The sequence below is a fragment of the Canis lupus genome, chromosome 5 (genome assembly GCF_011100685.1).
Source record: "Canis lupus familiaris isolate Mischka breed German Shepherd chromosome 5, alternate assembly UU_Cfam_GSD_1.0, whole genome shotgun sequence".
NCBI lineage: Eukaryota > Metazoa > Chordata > Mammalia > Carnivora > Canidae > Canis > Canis lupus.
This window is the reverse complement of record NC_049226.1, coordinates 71784932-71798283: the sequence shown is the minus strand read 5'-3', so window position 1 is coordinate 71798283 and position 13352 is coordinate 71784932. Positions and strand designations below refer to the sequence as shown.

The following is a 13352-nucleotide window of genomic DNA, read 5'->3' as shown; positions in this document are numbered from 1 at the left end:
GGAAAGGACAAAACCCCAGAATATTTGGACCCTGCATTCCCACTCACTGGGTTGAGACCTAAAAGGAAAATATTTGCAGAAGTGATACAGGGACACCCAGAGAAGGAATGAGTGGGAATGGACTTGCAATACAGGTGGGTATTTTAGCATAGCATCTGTTAGCAATGTTCTCTGATATGCTGATCAACTACCTGGGCCTTAGCAACCCCTTCTATAACATGAGATAGTGGTTGAATAAGGGATACACAAGCCCCTACCTCCAACATTTTATCATTGGTTCAGTCCTCCAGACACACTGAGCTGAAATCTTTAGAGCCGGCATTTTCCAGAAGATTGGCTCAATTCACAACTGTTTGCTGGTCCACACAGTCAAAACAACAGTAGCCACAGGCTTTCTTAAGAAAGCTGAATGGAGACCAGGCCAAATACAGGCGCCTATAAAGGGAACCACTCTGGCCAAATGGAAAATCACATTCCGCAAGTTCCTGGAGGGGGAGGAGAGGGGAGGAAGCCGCTGCTTCCAATAAGGACTTCATTCCAGAAATCCCACATAATGGCCTCACAAGCACCCTGGTGTGATAAAGAGATGACTATTTCGGGTGAGAGAGAGTCCTCCTCAGGGAGTGGTGGGTGGAGGATGAGGCAAGTGTTCTTTCCAAGACAAGTTGAGTTCAACTCTTTAAACAGGAATATTGACTCTTCCGTTTCCAGTGTAATGACTTTAGCCTGGTGAATACTTGGCCTCTGCCAAAAACCTGTCAGTATTCAGTGTGTTTTCAATTGTAAAATGGCAGGAAAAGAGGGGAGCAGATCTTTATTAGAGCCTGGAGTTCACACCAGTATCTGGTCTGTTGGTGTCTCTGCTGCCAACACAAAGGAGAATTAGCCCTGCCTCAAAAACTCAGAATTCAGAAGCAGAGGACACCAAAGCTAATTTATTTCTCAGTATATTTCCAGATTTTTTTTTAAAAAGACTGCCTTTTCGTTTTCAATTTTTTAAAAAGTGTAAGCAATTCCCCTATGTTTGCATTACTTCCTCTCCCAAGTCCCCTACCTCTGTACCCTTTTGCGAATGTGCCCTGGTGGGCAGAGTTGAACACTACTTCCATGTCATGTCCTTCTAGTGTAGCACATAATCCCATGGCATCACCATGGCTTTGTGTGTCTGTTTTCTCCTAATTTATAGGCCCCTCCGACCTTCCCTCTTTCTTCCTTCTCTCTGTTAACCACTGAACAAAATATGACATAATAGAAGAGCATGGGCTCTGAAGTCAGACAGAGCCAGTCTAACCTCAGCCTCATCATCTGTAACTCTGGGCTACATGGCTGTACATCTCTGTGACTTTCCCAATCTGTCAAATAGAGTATGAAGGGCTTCATCACAGACCTCTTTTGTAGACTAAGAAAATGCATGCAAGGAGCCTAACATCATGATCTGCTCTTCTCTCCTTCCAGGCACAGACCTAGATGCTGTTCCTGCCCTCAAGGAATCAGGCTTCTGGGGAAAGATGGTCATCATGACTCACGCTCTTGCATGGGGCACAGAGAGAAACTGATGAGAGCTCCTCATGGGGCAGGGAACCTAATAGAAGATGAACTACTCGATCTAGAAAGGTAGCACTTGGTTTGCTTAAAGCTGTCCATATTCATTACTTTGATCAAAAATAACAAAACACAAGGGCACCTGGGTGGCTTAGTTGGTTAAGTATCCAACTCTTGATCTCAGCACAGGTCTTAATCTCAGGGTTGTGAGTTCAAGCCCTGCACTGGGTCCCCACTGGGCATGGAGCCTACTAAAAAAATTAAAAACAAACAAACAAAAATAACAATACAGGGATCCCTGGGTGGCGCAGCGGTTTAGTGCCTGCCTTTGGCCCAGGGTGTGATCCTGGAGACCCGGGATCGAATCCCACGTCAGGCTCCTGGTGTATGGAGCCTGCTTCTCTCTCTGCCTGTGTCTCTGCCTCTCTCTCTCTCTCTCTCTGTGACTATCATAAAAAATAAAAAATAAAAAATAAAACAATACATAAAGGAAAACAAAAAAAGGATGCACAGAAAAAGATGGAAGAAAAAGAATTACATATAAATATTTATATATGTGCATAAATGTGCATGTATATATAAACTTATTTTATTGTTTTCTTTTGTTTTCATGCAAAAAAGATAACTATAATTGCTCCTTCTCCACAAATCAGAGCAGCTGCAAGCACGTGCTTACACATGGCACAGCTCGCTGGGAGTCCCTGACACAAGGGCAATTCCCCTGCTAAGTCCCCTGACAGGACTTCTCTTCCATAGCCCATGTAGCCAAAGTTAGGCAACACAAGAAGAAAGGATTTTGTCACTTTTGCTGTAGAACTAATACACAAAATGAGAGATGACATAAAATTCTGCCTACCAGATGACCGCTGGTCTCATGCTTGGTAAAAAACCTGCAAAAACTCCCTCTTGCACCGGGGTGCACAGCTCTACATTTCACACACATGTGTGCACACACAGACACAGCAGTGCGTATGTGTGTGTGTGTGTGTGTTTGCATTCACATTCATATGTACTGTCCCTGACGAGCTGTCTTCAGAGTTGTGGCATGAGTTAGAGGACCCCAGGGGTAGAGATGGGGTGACACCACCTGCTGATACCCATGACATGTCTACAACAGAAGCCAGCAAAGTTGTTTTGTAAAAAGTGGGAGAATAAATGTTTTACGCTGTGTGAGTCCAGAGGCATCTGCTGCACTATCCAGCTCTACCATTGTAACATGAAAAGCAGCCCTACACAATGTGTAAAACAAACATTCCAATAAAGCTTTATTTACAAAACAGGAGGCAGGCTGTAATTTGCCCATGCCTGGCTTAGAACATGCCACGAACTGAAGGGCTTCAGAAGGGTAATTAAAGCACACACCGCACCCCCCACCCCAGAGGGCAAACTTCATTTTCAAGGGTCCATGTTATTCTATTTTAACAAATGTTTCTGTTTAATGTGCATCCTCCTATAAAATAATGACCACAGATAATTAGGTTAAGTGAAATTCCCATTTCTCCCCAAACGAACATTATGAGATAAGTCAATTCCACCTGTCCTCTAGCTCCCATTTCAGAGAAACATCCAGAACAGAAGCTACACAGACATGTCAAAGCAAGGTACTGAAGTGGGGATAGGGTAGTGTTCTATTCATGTAAACTACCCTGGATCACATGCAATCAGCAGATGATTTATTAAAGGCTACAAGATAAATACCGATAAAGTCTTCAAATAGAGAGGCGCGTGACATATGCGCAGGAGAGAATCGGAATGATTAATAGGAAAGCAGACAGGCTGCAAATACAGAAAACCTCCTCCACCTGTGGGGAGGGTCCTAGAGAAAGCATTTCCAGTCTCCACACAGCCTTCCAAACTATGGTAATAAAATACACTTCTAATAACAACAGCCATTTCACACCACTTTTTCCCATAGGTTTTGAGACATAATTCATGAGCCCTTCCACCGTCCAGATCTGTGCTTGTACAGTCTATTCTCCACAGGCATCTTCAAGACAGAGAGACTCTGCTTCTCCCTGTTGAATCTTAATGACCAAGCAAATCTTAACATGCAGCAACGGGGCTGGGAAGTTTTGCTGACACGACGCACATCATGTCCCCTCCGGTCGCCTTCTCTCCCCGGTTGAGCTGGGTCTTTCAGGGATCAGCGCCTGCACTTAACTCAGTGTTCTGCTCAGCTGCACGCTCCAACCTTGCCCTTTCTTACAGCTTCTGTAGAGATCCAAGATGTCTTCTGGGAATTTTAGCGATGTGGGAAGGTCACACTCCAATTATGCCTTCCTCTTGTGGTAGTTTTCCCTTCACGCCCTGCCCTGTCCTTCTCCCACCTCACACCAGCAAACACACCCTCAACCACACCTATTTGCTGGGCAGCTACTTACAGAAACATACCTCTTGTGTGCCTGGCTCAGTGCTGGGTCCTAGAGATAAAAGTATGACACAGTGGGTGCCCTTTCATAGCATGTCGCCTATTGGGTGGGGCAGATATGGAAACAAGCCATTCAACATAATGCAATAAACACTGTTATCAAGGTACATAAAGAGTGCTAAAGATAAGCACACAAGCACAAACTAATGTAACAGCAAAAAGTCTGGAAGGATATACTTCAAAGAGATAACACTGGATTCCAAAAATGCATGTGGGGAGTTCGGGTTAGGTGAGGAAGGCTGTCAGAGAAGATGAGAAAAGCAGGCTCCACTCTGGGAGCCCGACGCGGGACTTGATCCTGGGACTCCAGGACTACGCCCCGGGCCAAAGGCAGGCGCTGAACCACTGAGCCACCCTGGGATCCCCAAGCTTTAGATTTAATGTTTGATTTTTGTTTAATTTTTTTTACAAAAAGGTAATGGCATTATTTCTCTTAAATGTAATTTAATGCAATGTTTAAAAGTTCTAAGTGCAAGAGGCCAGAAGGGGATAAAATGAATGAGGGGCCAGGGCACAAAATTCAGGATGCATCATCCTAGAGTCATAGGGGTGGACAGGGTGCATACAGGAGGGCAGTGGGCTGTGGGGGTAGAGGCCTGGGGGTAGAGGCCTATTAATCATTCTCAGGCAGGACTGAGGGAAATAGAAGTGGGTCTTCCGGGGGGTGGGGGGGGGGGCAGTGGTGAGGGGGTGGTTTTCCTGAGAGACAAGAGAGCACTAGGCAGATAGGGCAGCAAGGGAGAAGGAACAAAAGTGTGTTAGAAATAATAGTAATTACAAAAAAAAAAAAAAAAAGAAAGAAATAATAGTAATTACAAATGTCTAGAACACAGGATAAGGATGGGAAGGAGAAAGTAAAGAATATATATGACTGGGTATATACATACTTTAGAGCTAGGATAGTCTTTCCATTATAGGCCCAGCCTCCATGTTTCAACAGCAGTATTAAGATCAGATCAAGTGACCTGCAGCCTCAGCCCCTGCCTCATGGTTCCAGTCCAGATACCCTCATGAAGCTCACTACCATGCTTACTCCATTACTCTAAATGGTGTCTATTTCCATGATCCTGAGATCCACTCCAAGGTTGCCACTTAGACCTCTTGTCTCTTCCTCCTTTATCCCTTCCTTGAGTTTCTTCCTTTCTAGGACCTTCTGACAAGGTTAAGTCATGTAACAAAGCTCTCTACTAAGTATGCCAGATACTACTCCAAGTGCCCCACATATACTACCTCATTTACATTTCCCAACGAACTGACATGTAGGTATTGCTATTATTCCCATTTTATAGATGAGGCAACTTTAGGTCAGAGCGATTGAGTAACTTACCCAGAACACAAAGGAAATAAATGATGATGCCAAGACTCACACCCATGGCCAATGCCTGATCTTATGTTATCTAACTGCTGCCTGCTGGTATAAGTAACCTAGGGACACAGAGGTAAATACAGTAGAGAAGAGGTAAAAGGTTCATTTTGGAGTATCTGAACAAGTAGTCCAGGTCCAGACATGACAAGCAAAGGTGGATGTGAACAGCTCAGAAAAATCAGTGGCTATGGAGGGGAGGAGAAGCCCAACATCAGCATCATGTAAGCTATAGGGAAACTACCTTGAAAGTGGCTAAGGTGGAACATGGACCTAACATCCTTTCTCATATAAAATCGGGGGATTTTGACTGCAGTAGTTTCTATTCTCAGGCAATTTCAGTTTATTAGGAACTCTGCGCCTCAAATAGTGTGGGAAGTGGTTTTACACTTATATTATGGAGGCTAATTATTGGGGTTTCATTTATCAAAAATGGGGCATTTAGATAAGGAAGAAATGAAAACCAACCAAAGCCAGAGAATCAGCTGTTGGACACCTGTGAGCCACTGGACATGGTTCCCCAAAATCGGATCAAAGCTGTTAGCAAACAATGGCTTGGCCATAAGGGATGTTGCTTTCCTTGGGCCAAATCTGAATAAGCTCTGTGCCTAAAGGGGCATAAGATTTCAATTGAGAGTAGGTGGAGTTATCCTGCCCACCTCCCAAAGATGAACCATGGGGACACAAAGACAGTCAGCAGGGAGATCTGGCACCAAGAGTTGGGGAGCTTGAGCGCTAAAACCTGGGAGAGTCACCAGGCCTCTGGGCGATGACAGGGAAATACCGCCATCTGGTGGCTCCATGACAGATGAGCTACATTCCTATCCATTGTCTTGGGAAGGGACAAAGTTAACTTCAAGCAGGAAAAAAAGTCTTTGGGAGCATTTGGAAAACAAGGTCAACCATGCCTATATTGACAGCATGGAGGTAAGATGTGGCCCAGGCCCAGTCTGTCTGATTGGTGGCTACGGGAGACAGAATGACAGTACAGTGAAAGGCATCCATGGTGAAACTCCTGGGAACAGGATATACCTACCACATGTGGGCACTCCTGGGGACTGCCATGCATTCTTCAGTTGGTATGATGAGGGGCATGCTCTTGATGCAAGCTTGGAAGGCCAAAAGGGACAAAATCCAGACTACTAGATCATGTGGAGGGCAGAGAAAATGATGATGTCAGTGATGGTGGCTGCAAATAAAAAGAATCTAAGATCTGCCATTAATGAATACTTAATAATAACAAATAATTAAATAATCATTTAAAACTAACCCTCACAGAAAGACGCCTGGTTGGCTCAGTGGTCAAGCATCTGCCTCCGGCTCAGGGCATGGTCCGGAGTCCCAGGATCGAGTCCCACATCAGCCTTCCCTCAAGAAGCCTGCTTCTCCCTCTGCCTATGTCTCTGTCTCTCTCTCTGTGTCTCCTGAATAAATAAATAAAATCTTTAAAAAAATAACCCTCACAGAAACCCCATAAAAGGCGATGTGTTATTACCATCTCCACTTTACAGAACACACTGTATCCTTCAGAGACAGAGACGATGGAGAATTATCTAGTCTTCATCACCCAGGTGGCAAAGACTAAATCCAGAACTTATAGTCTCGCAGGCCTAAGAATTACCCCTGGAGTTTCTCACATGATGGTCCAGAGACCACCTGCTCTGGACACATCTGGATATTAAAACACAGACTCTGTGACCTCACCCCAGACATACTGGGATGTGAGTTGGCATTTTAACAAGTTTCCAAGGTGATGGGATAACCAGCATACCTGGTACTATGGAATGCATTATGTTCCCCCTGAAATTAATATGTTGAAGCCCTATGCACCATCCCCCACCTCAATGTGATGGTATTTGGAGATGGGGCCTTTGAGAGATAATTGGGTTTGGATGACTTCATGAGGGTGGAGCCCCCATGATAGTATTAGTGTCCTTGTAAGAGAAGGAAAATACACCAGAGCTTCCTGTCTCTGCCATCTAAGGATACAGCATGAAGGATACAGCAGGTCAGGAAGAGTTCTCACCAGAACCCCACTCTGCTGACATCTTGGTCTTGGACTTCCAGCCTCCAGAACTGTGGGAAAATAAATTTGTATTTTAACCTACCCAGTGCATGGTATTTTGTTACAGCAGGCCAAGCTGACTAAGATAGTAGGCCTTATCCCTATACCATCTCATGCTCTAAGATGCTTGGTAGATGCCTGTTAAATAAATGAATGGCCAGTATACTCCACTGCTCTGTCCCTCTGAAGAGATTCACAATTCCCATGATTTGGCCTCTTTTTCAACCTCCAAGTGATGCTTACTGGAGTTTGTCTTCTTCCAAATCTGAGAATAGGCCTCCTTCCTACATCACTTAAGATTCATGGGTAGGGTTGGGGGGAGGCTTCTGAAAGCAAGTATGATAACATGGTGTGAGTGTGGGGAAATGAGAATAGTAATAGCAGCTTTGCTTTGTGTAGCTTTATAATTTACAAAGCTCTCTGGCATTCATTATTTCTTTAGATGATTGGAATTGCCCTGTGAGGTCCAGAGGCCAGATAATTATGATCTCAGTTTAACAGATGATAAAGCCAGAGCTGATGGAATCATAGGGCCCTGCCCATGGCCATCTCACCAATAATGTGGGAATTGGCCCAAGCAGAAGGCAGAAGATGAACTAGCAGAAAAACTTGAGGTCACCAAGAAATGAAATTAGAGGAGCCAACAGAGCTTGAAAAAGAGGTTTATCTGTCAGGGTACTAGCGGCAAGGGCATTCAACCCAAGTAGCTGACGTGACAAGGGAAAGGCCTTTATGAAAAGATGACACACAAGATATAGGCAGGGACAAGGGACCAAGCACAGAACGGCAGTGCCCCTCAGGATTAGCAATAGGGTAAAACCGCTCCCACTCCTGAGAATAATAAAGCAAGAGGAGAGTGTTCTAGACTAAGGAGGCAGATAGGAAGTACAATAAACAAACAACAAGGCCATTGAACATAGAGGTTGTCTTTGAAGAACCACTTCTGGCTTCAGCCACCTCATTGTCCCACTGTTCCCGAAGAAGTCACCTAGTGGCCTCACAGAAGACCCCCCAAGGGGCCTGATTCTCAGCTTCAGTCCCCCTGGGAGTGGGCGCTGGCACCCACTGTCCAGTGGACCAGGACAGATGCAGGGTCTACTATGCTGGACTTCCTTGAGCCCATCCCTCCCCATGTGAAGTAGAGAGTACAATGGCTGAGAAGTTGAGACTAAATTATATTTTTTTTCAGATGCAGATTCTTTTTTAACACAGGGGGAGAAACGTGTATCCCTATCTACTGAGGTTGTTTACCCCTGCTGGACAATCCTTGATATATTCTTTCTAGTTATGCATAGCTTTTAAGGACAGGGACACAGTATTTTTTAAGTTACCTCTAAGGCAAGGCTTATCACTCTCAACACTACTGACATCTGGGGCCAGATGGTTCTTTGTTGTGGGAGCTGCCCTGTGCATAGCAGGACGTTTAACAGTATCCTTGGCTTCCACCAAAAGATGCCAGTAGCATACCCCTCCCACCCCAGTATGACACCCTCTAGCATCTCCAAACACTATCAGGAGCCCTCTGGGCATTGGGGGGGGGGGGCTGGTGAGCAAAGTCACTCTCCATCCCCTTGAGAACTCCTGTTCTAAGTGATTATAATTTGCTGAGCTAAATGCCCCCATCGGCAATGAGAGGAACGGGACTGGGGTAAGGTGAATGTTTAATAAAGATCCTGTCTATATTTCCATTTTGACATTTTGTTCATTATGAATTTTTTTGAATTGAGTTTTTTTAGTTGCATTGCAAAATTATCCTCCTTACTAAGTGTTTTGCCACTCCCTTAAATTTTGCACCTAAAGGATATGTGCTTCATTTGTCACCCCTAAGTCCCAGCCCTAGGCCATATTCCATTGGAGCCATCAACATAAGGAAGGAGAAAGTTGTTCTATTTCTTCCACTGTCACTCTTGCATGCAATGCATTCATTCATTCAGTACTCCTAAGTCCCCTGGTATATGGCTAGCTCATTGTTAGCAATGGCTACATAATACCTCAAAGTGTAGGTCACCAAGATTTATATTAGCATTTCCTACATAATGGGAAAGAGGTATCAACAGAGCTGCAACTGGAGTTAGGGAGAGAGCATAAGGGAACTACTAAAAGTCAACAGACCAGTTATAAGGGTAAAGCAATAATCCTGGGCAGAGATGACTGTGGTTTCAATTTGTGATTCTGGCTGTGGACATGGAAGAGACTGGAAAGAGTAAGGAGACAGAATCAACAGGTATCAGTGATTAATCAAATAGAGGGTATGAGGATGGACTGTCCCAGCTTTGTAATATGAATAAGTGGGTGAAGGCCATGACAGCTGATGAGGCAGGGAAGCGTGGAGGGGCAATCTGGGAGGTACTATGCATCAGGATGGCAAGATGGATATAGGGGTGGTTAAGTGAGGTGCCCCTGAATACAACCATCCATACAGAGTCACCCCCAAAGGGAAGAACAAGCTGGAGGTAGGGCCACAGGAGCTGGTGGCATTTAGATGTAGGGAGTGCACAAGATGTGCTAGGAGGATGTGGAGAATGACAAAAGGCTTACGGCCAACCCTCAATGAACTCTCAAGTTTAAAAGGCAGGTGGAGAATCAGTAATGGATGCTTTTTTTTTTTTGTAATAATAAATTTATTTATTTATATATTTTTAATAATAAATTTATTTTTTATTGGTGTTCAATTTGCCAACATACAGAATAACACCCAGTGCTCATCCCGTGAAGTGCCGCCCTCAGTGCTCGCCACCCAGTCACCCCCACCCTCCGCCCTCCTCCCCTTCCACCACCCCTAGTTCGTTTCCCAGAGTTAGGAGTCTTCCATGTTCTGTCTCCCTTTCTGATATTTCCTACCCATTTCTTCTCCCTTCCCCTCTATTCCCTTTCACTATTATTTATATTCCCCAAATGAATGAGACCATATAATGTTTGTCCTTCTCCGATTGACTTATTTCACTCAGCATAATACCCTCCAGTTCCATCCACATTGAAGCAAATGGTGGGTATTTGTCATTTCTAATGGCTGAGTAATATTCCATTGTACACATAAACCACATCTTCTTTATCCATGCATCTTTCGATGGACACCAAGGCAGTAACGGATGCTTAAATTAGTGGCTAAAAGAATTACACAAGAACAGGATATTTGCATAATCTCAAAGCATCTCTCTTCAGGATAATTATTAATTACAAAGGGTAAAAGAATAATTTTAAAGTGGAGAGATCTGGCAAATGCTACTTTAACCAAATCAAAACTAACTCACAGCAATGAGACATACACACATCATGTGCCTTCTGGTAGGATGCACCCAGAAGGACCTAGCACCTCCTCTGCAATCTCTTGCCAAAAATGCATAACCTCAGTGTAACTGTGAGCAAACATCAGGGAAACCCATACTGAAGGACTGTCTACAAAATGACTGGTTGCTGATCTTCAAACGTGCCAAGTCATAAAAGACATTATCTCCAGAAACAAAGGGTTTTGGTGTCCCAGGAGAAGGGGAGCTTAGGTCATGGTCACCCAGAGAACAAACTGGATTTGCATTCTCCTAAAGTGAAACCAGCACCTTTCCAGAGCCTGATCTTCTGATTCCAGAAAAGGCAAGAACCCTGAGCAGCCAACAAGAGAAATTTGTAGTGAACAGACCCACTTATTACTTTCAACTTACTTAGCAAAGGTCACCGGGGGGCCTTTGAAAGATACAGAAAAATGCTGTTAGATCTTGCCAGAGGTGAGTTTGTTGGACAGCCAGTTGAGGCCTATAAAATGTTGCTAGCCAATTTCCTTCATTGGGGGGTGGGGGGGAATAAGACTGCTGGATTTAAAAACTACTTACATGTTGTTATTTCCTAATATGACATAAAGGAGTCCTTTTCTTATAGAGAGAGACATCGGCAGTCAGACTACAAGAGTGAAAGTCAAAGTCAAAGAGTGAAAGTGCCAAGTCCCAATTATCCATCTGTTTCTTCATTACAGATTTCAAAGGGTGGTCAAGTTGTGGGGTGACTAAGGATACAGCCTATTCACAAAAGGGCATGCCTATAAGTGCAAGCATTTTTCCAAGCTCTGTTCATGTCACATATACTAGCAACTCTTTAGCCAAACAAAGTGCATGGCCAAACCCAAATTCAAGAAGTAGGATAGTACATTTCACCCACCATGAAGTCTTGGCAAGGATATGGCTATAAAATACTAGTGCAGAGTACTGAAGAATTGGGACCAGATGTATAATATAACATATTTAGGTAGAATAGTGGATATCAGTACAAAACAAGAACAAAAATCCCTGACTATTGATCAGTAGTGGTTAACACGGTAACACAAAAGCACATTTTATAATTGGGGACAGGGGACAGGGAACAGGGTTTATATGGACCAACCCAAACACTGGCATTTGGACTTGTGGTTTCTCCCACATGAGTGAGGTTAGGGTTGATGATGGAAGTTTCAAGGCCTACATCATGAGAAATGTTCAAAGGGAGAAAAGAATCTTAGATAAATACATTTTCCAAATTCCACTCAGATACAAAATTAGAGGTCTAAACTAGAAATGTTCTCTGGAGTCCCTTTCAACTCTACTTGGCATGGTTCCCACTGTGTGCCAGACATTAGGCTGCCTCTCGATCAGTCACAATGTGCTCACCTATAGCTGGTTCCCTCATGGCATGGCAGAAAGAGCCAAGGGCTTGGAATCAAGCAAAATAGGGTCACACTACAGCTGGGCTTATGACGGCTGGGTGAGTCCTCTGCTGCCTGGCCCTAGTTTTATGATCTCTGAAATGAGACAGAAGGACCAGATGATGTTTATAATCCTTCTGGTTCTAAGAGCTTACAATTTTATGACAATGAGGCTATGTGGAGGGATCTATAATGCTCTGGAGGCAGAAGTGGCCTATGTAAGAAGTACAGTCCTCAGGAAGCAGTAGGAACCATGTTGATGAGTTACAGTGGCATTTGGTCAGGGCTTGGGCTCCATGTGCTTCCAAATTATCCACTTATCTACCATCCAGAGGACTATGTCTTCCCCTAGACTCCATCTCTGAGGCTAAGACATGGTCTCTGGAGTGAGATGCCTCCTGGAAGAGCTTCTATCTCTCTCAACCTCATTCTTTCCTGGATCTCACAGCACCCCAAAGATCTGGGTTTCAACAACTCTCTCTCTCTCCACAAATGAGACCACAGGGCCACTTTTTCTAGCAGCCCAGCAGATAGGAAAAAATAACAATACATGCAATAAGAGGAATTTTTATACAGAAATGAATTTTGAGGCTACAATGTAAAGTCCTTTTAGCAGGAGCCACAATTCTCTTAAATAATCATTCCCATAATTGGCTACTTGTGGGGACAACTAATTGTGCATGTAATCATTTGCCTGTACAACTCAGCACCAACTAATAATTAAAGACAGAGCTGTCCTTGCTAAATTTGGCTCCAGAAATAATAGTAATATTTCCAAGTGTCCAATGTCTCCCTGCCAAGGCACTCTAAGCCCCGTTCAAACAAGTTTGCTGTTTTTTTTAATCATCTTGGAAAGGGAAGACCTGCATCCTTGCCCAAAGCCAACACACACTCAGAGAGGAATGCTTCTGGAATAATCTTCTGCTTGCACTTTTTCTATCAGCATATGCTGATTGTATATTAAGTATCTTCTACATACTGGGTGAGACCCTTCCCTTAAATAGCATCTTCTTGCTCATCTCAGCCCTTCTCTTTGTATACCCCCTCAGAGAAGGGCAGGAAAAATCACTGGCCTTTGCAAAAGGCACACCTATGCAACTTCCTCCAGGTCACAGATAGGTCCTGACAAAGCACCTCCCACCTGCAGCATCTCCCTAACCCCTGCCTAGCACATGGCCACCATGTTTGAGAGTCTCTGTCATCCGCCATCTGGAAGCTCCCAGCAGCCTCTTAGCACCAATTCAGTGCTTGTGCCTCTTCAGCCCAACCTCCTGCGACAAGAAAGCAA

General features: G+C 44.2%; 2 long non-coding RNA genes across 8 annotated transcripts in view; both read right to left on the bottom strand.

The window, feature by feature from the left end:
- LOC102156069 overlaps positions 1-13352 on the bottom strand; it is an 801934-nt gene that overhangs the window by 743784 nt on the left and 44798 nt on the right. The gene's annotated exons all lie outside the window — the stretch shown is intronic.
- Positions 2844-6662, bottom strand: LOC119876316. The gene is made up of 3 exons (XR_005360077.1): positions 6604-6662; positions 6370-6475; positions 2844-3962 (listed from the first exon to the last, which is right to left on the bottom strand). It is a non-coding gene; the product is annotated as an uncharacterized LOC119876316 (long non-coding RNA).